Source organism: Furipterus horrens, unplaced genomic scaffold (assembly GCF_987537825.1).
Source record: "Furipterus horrens unplaced genomic scaffold, mFurHor1.1.pri manual_scaffold_5, whole genome shotgun sequence".
Lineage (NCBI taxonomy): Eukaryota > Metazoa > Chordata > Mammalia > Chiroptera > Furipteridae > Furipterus > Furipterus horrens.
The window spans coordinates 101,043,080-101,048,565 of NW_028327175.1; the positions used below are offsets into that span (position 1 = coordinate 101,043,080).

The window sequence follows — 5,486 nt, forward strand, 5'->3', positions numbered from 1 at the left end:
TGCCCCTCTGTCTGCCTAACATCTTCGTTGTACTCCTCCAAGAATCATCCTACAAAAATATAGATTTCAGGCAGGTGGTCACATCAAAAGAAGAAGAGAAGGGAGACCGATAGAATTGGAATGGAGCATTGTCTGTATCTCTAAGGTTCTGCTGAGAGAGAGATATCTCAGTCATAATACAGTCAAACCTTGGTTCTCGAAAGTCTTGGCTCTCAAACAATTCAGGTCTCGACCAACTTGTTCACAGAAAAAAGTGTCTCAGTTGTCTAAGAAAAGTTTGGGCCTCAATTCTCTACCCAACAACCCTTTTATGCTGATACCTGTATGACCATTCATGCACCTCTCAGTAACTAAGGAGATTCGGTTTTCAAAAAAGTCGCTCCTCGAACAGTTTTCCAGAACAAATTAAGTTCGAGAATTGAAGTTCCACTGTATTAACATCTACTAAATGCGAATTATAGGTATACCGTGTCTGTTATATTATTTTGTGTGTGTTTAAAATATTTTACAATTATAAATACAAAATGTTTTTAAATGAGCTGTGCTGCTTATTTATATTGCTATAATCTTCTGTAGTGAGTCCTTCCACAGGGCTTCTGACCCAGGGCTGTCATTGCAGGCTTACTTCCTAGTTCTTCTCACTGGACTAAAAACTCCCGCTGTCTTTTTTGTGTCTCTGTCTGAATCTTCTGGATAACTGGTGAACACTTGCTAGTTACTGGAATGAGTTTCTGAAGCATCAGCCATCTAGTGAAGGCTAGTGCTCCACAGTGGGACTGGCAGTCAGCAGGTGCTAATGGAGACGTGCAGAGGTGAAAGGGAGGGGGGGGGGGCTGTGTAAAGCAGTTGGCAGAACTGATGCCACCCCAGCCCAGCAGGTCGATGTGCTACAGCTGTCCAGTCCTAGAGATCCCAGCTCGGACCAAACCAAGGGGACTGATGCTGTGGCTTTCAGGGAGGACAATAGGCTTGTCTCCCAGCCAGAGGAGATCCACTGCCAGCCGCTGGCACCCTCAAGGCAGAGCAGAAGGGTCTGAACCTGGCTCTTGAAAGAGGATAAAGAATTCCTGGACAGGCTGGAGGAACTAACACAAAACATAAAAACATAAAAATGGGTGTGCCTGATTTTGACAAAGGCATGGCAACCAGGAGTATGAGGATGCAGATGGAGGCAAGGGGCTGAAAGAAGGGAGGACACAAGACCCCTGTCCCCCACCCCAAGAACTTAGATATCTGAGAAATGTGAGGTAATCTGGTCTATCTACTTAGCAACTATTTGTTGAGCACCTACTATATGCTTGGCACGCTAGGTGCTAGGAATACAAATAAGCTGTCCTGTATCTAAGAAGCTTATTTTAGTCTCAGGGCTGAGGTCATTTGTCCATCCAGGGTCACAGATAAACTGGAGCCTGTTCCTGAACCACACAGAAAACTTGTTTCCTCCCTTACAACATGGCACTGCAGACACCTCTGGTTCTCCCCTGCCCAGCCTCCAGGTTCTCTCTTCTAGAAGGACATGCCACCCTTAGGGGAGAGGGCTGCTGGAAAGCTGCGGACTGGCACCGGAGTGACACTGACCAGGAAGAAACCAGTCCATGTGGTTCCTGAACCAAAGATGCTCAAACACACGGGGACTGGGCTGAGTCCTCTTCATTCTGAAAGGCTGGGAAGAGCCGGTCTGGAGGAGGCCCCCAGCAGAGAGGCTCCTAAAGAGTGAGGGGTGCCCATGCCTGGTCAGCTTTGTTTCTGAGATGCCAGACTCCTGCCTGAAGCCACTAGGAGGAGCTGGGACTCTGCCAGCTTCCCAGATCATGACCTGACAGTCACAGGTACACAGGAGGCTCAGAGCCATCCTTATACCTGCACCTCTTGCTTCTCTTCCTTTTTCAGTGCTTGTTTTGTGCTCATCTTTTATGCTAGCTTTACTGAGTTGTAAATCACACCCTGCAACCTACTCCTTCTTGCAGTCAGTTTTCCTCTGTTCTCATCCATATCAATCTTAGGGAAATGGGGGGAAATGTCATGTATTTTACATTCTTCACACCTTCTCTGTGGCCTCCTAGGGACAGCCTGGAAGCCATGGCTTTAACACTGAAAGACAGGAGGGAAGATCATTGGGAACCTCCAGCTCATAAGCCACCAGATCCTTCCTGGGAGGGAGAGCTGAGGTCTCTGCAGCCCTACCCCAGTCTCTGCTGCTGTGCTTAGGGATGTGAGCAACGGCCATAGGTGACAACCTGGAGACCGGGAAGCACCTCCTAAGACCTAGGAGCAAAGAGCACTGCTGAGGGGTCACCCAAGGAAGTGGCTCCTGGTCCCAGCCCAGCCGGGGCAGGCTGCTGAGCTGACTCAAGTTCATACTTCCCTTCTGAATATGCCCTAGGCTTCCCTGAATGCCCCCACCAGCAACTCTTTTCCCTGGTGTTCTGACTCCATAGATCTGAGGCGAGGCCCAGACAGCTTTCTGTGTATAAAGCACCTGATGATTCTGACAATAATCATAATTACGTATTGATTTTGATGTCCATCACTAGGACAGAGGCATTCACTCCTGAGGGTTTGTTGCTGTGTTCCACCTCCAGAACCTCTGACTTCTGGGAAGTGGCCTGAGAATTCGCTTTTCTAACAAGTTCTTGAGTTCTAGTTGAGGGACCACCCTTTGAGAACCGTTTGCTAAGAGGACAGGCCTGCTTCTCCAGAAATCACCCAGATCTTAAAGATGAGGAACCCACGACCCTCATTCTTAACTCTGATTGGAAACAGCTAGGGAGTGAAACTTCCTGCTTCCCAGGGCATGTCCCAGAGCAATGGAACCAGAACATCTGGGGCAGGGCCAGGACCTGGCACTCCCTTAAAGCTCCCCGGAGCATTTCCACCATTCCCGTGTGCAACCAGGGTTGAGAACATTATTCTGAAGGTCTTTGAATGTCAGCTACCTTCAAACTATCTTGAAGGCAGAGAGGAAAGAGGGAGAGAGTGGGCGACAGATGTTGTGAGAGCCAGAGGGGTGATGAGCCCGCAAGAGTCTGAGCCAGTCTGTCATCTTATCACACCTTCTTCAAGGGGGCACCTTCCTCATCCCTCCTTCTTCAACCCAGGAAATTCAGAAGTGAGAGCAGGTCCTTGCCAGCTTCGAGCTCCTGAGCCAGAAAAGCCTTCTGACTACACACTGGCTGCACCTGGGGGCTAGAGCAGGGCCCCAAGTGTGATGCTGCAGGAGCTGGGCACCCTTGCTGGGGTAGGCTGGAGCACAGCTGCTTTCTCTCTCAGCCCATGGCCCAGTGATGGGAGCCCAGGTGTGCTGGGGACAAATAAACCCAGGAGTGTCAGCTATGCCAGGAAACATGGCCTCAGGTACTCATATCAGCCAAGGCACCAATCCCTTGTCACTCAAGGCCAAGCAACATGCTATATATAGGTGGACTCACCCAGAACTGGCAGAAGTGACAGGCACAGCTTTCTAATTGTGCACATGGTTGGACCATAGACAAACAGTTATCTGGAAAAAGGCCTTTGAAATGTACTAATCAGCAAAATTATGAAAAAACCTTGCTAGGATTCAAAGAAATGTTCACATGTTAAGGGAAAGCTTTGCTTTACCTTGTATATTATCTAGTTTGAGCCAAGCTGGGGCAATGAGTCTCCAGGCTTCTAAATGGCTATCTCTGCTGTCAGGAGTCAGAGACTTTTTGATGTCAGTCTCCTGGGGCCCTTTTGTTTGGCAAGACAGTCCTTGCTCTGGTAAGTAACCCAGGAGCATAAGTATTCATGACTAAATGTTTCCTTATAATTAAAAAAAAAAATCTTAAAACCCAGATCAGAGAGAATAAAATCCAAGTTATCTCACTGGAATTTGCCAGAGGCACCCTTTAAAAGAGAGAAAAATATGTGCTTTATGCATAGAATTTGGAATTCTATTTTTAGAATTTTAAAGCAATAACTAGTGCTTGGTGATTTTACTTCATAAATTCCCCTGAGAAGGTGTATAAATTGCAACATTTAAAACTGTGGACCCTGGGAGATCCTCCTGACGTGGAAACTCAGATATTTGGCTTAAGTACAAGATGTTTAGAAAAATGGGTGATAACATTACTGAAAAGTCATGAAAACAAGAGATGCCCTCATGGTGCTTGTCTATTTCTGGTCCATATTGGGGCAAGATCTTAGCTTGTGTGCTGAATCAAATCACTTGACTTTTTGGTCCTCCTTCTTTCTTTATTGACAGGAAAAAAAAAAAATGAGTGTGTCTTTCTATGTCCAAAAAGCTCAAATGACATCACAAATTCCAAAAGCTTAAGCAACAGGTAGGCAATGTCTGGACACTGATGTTGGGAAGAGTCTGGCAAATGGAGTACCAAAATGATGACACCATTACACAGCGACTCCAAGATGGCGTTAGTAGTCGTATCATTGAAGGAGAAGAGACTCATGATGTCAAACTAGGGGAGCTGTCAAGCTGGATACTGATGTGGGATTTCTCCCCTAAAGGCATTGCTGGAGCATTTCAAAGAGGTTACTACTGGTATTACAAGTATGTCAATGGGAAGAAAGGGGGTGTTGCTGGGGTTTCTACGGTGCTGGCAGCTTCTGTGCCTTCTCACTACTGCCGTCCTCATAAGGAACTCACACATGAGTGGCGACATGAGTACCACTGAAGAGGACACAGTGTGGACTCCATATCCATGACCATTATCTTTGCACAGCTCCTCTGAATCCTTTCATAATGTAATTAACCTAATAAAAGATGGCTAGCTAAAAAAAGAAAAAAGAAGAATGACACCGTTAGCTTAGGTGTCTGCAAAGTTTTCTCAATTATAGTATCTGCTCCCTGGCTAGAAGGTGTTCCATACGTCTCACCATATGCTCCATAGTTAGCTTATTTGTCCTTATATCAATCATTTCTCTGCAAAGCCCCACTGCAGGACCGACCACTGGCTTCCTGGAAGGGGATGATGCTGAACTTCATCCCAATGGATCTGGTTGCCCTTCAGGGTCACAGGAATGAAGTTCATGAACCACTTGTAAATCATACCACATATAATGAACTGAATCTCTCATCAAAAGAAAAAAACTTTTATTTGTTTCTATTGCATAAATAATGCTAAATTAGACTCTTTTTTATACAGATTATATATTTACAGACAAGTTTGGTTAGAGAAAACATCTGGTAAATATGGCAGTCAGTTTTCCTTTATACACTGAGATTATGTATTAATAATATATGCTTCATTGGATCAGTAAATTGCATGCCAAGTTAATTTATATTAATATTTACATTTCATATAAAGGTTTTCTTTTGACTAGTCTGCTGACTCTCTCCTCACTTAATAGCAGAAATCACCAACCAATACTGAATGAAAAAGAAAGAAAGAAAGAAAGAAAGAAAGAAAGAAAGAAAGAAAGAAAGAAAGAAAGAAAGAAAGAAGGAAAGAAGGAAAGAAACGGAATGAGAATGAGGTAAATGAGCAGATTGTGACCCAGGAATT

At 45.2% G+C, this 5,486-nt stretch overlaps 1 pseudogene; it reads left to right on the forward strand.

The window, feature by feature from the left end:
• The first annotated feature begins 3,344 nt into the window (after positions 1-3,344).
• LOC150009144 (ATP synthase F(0) complex subunit f, mitochondrial-like) lies at positions 3,345-4,655 on the forward strand (annotated as a pseudogene).
• The last annotated feature ends 831 nt before the right edge of the window (positions 4,656-5,486 follow it).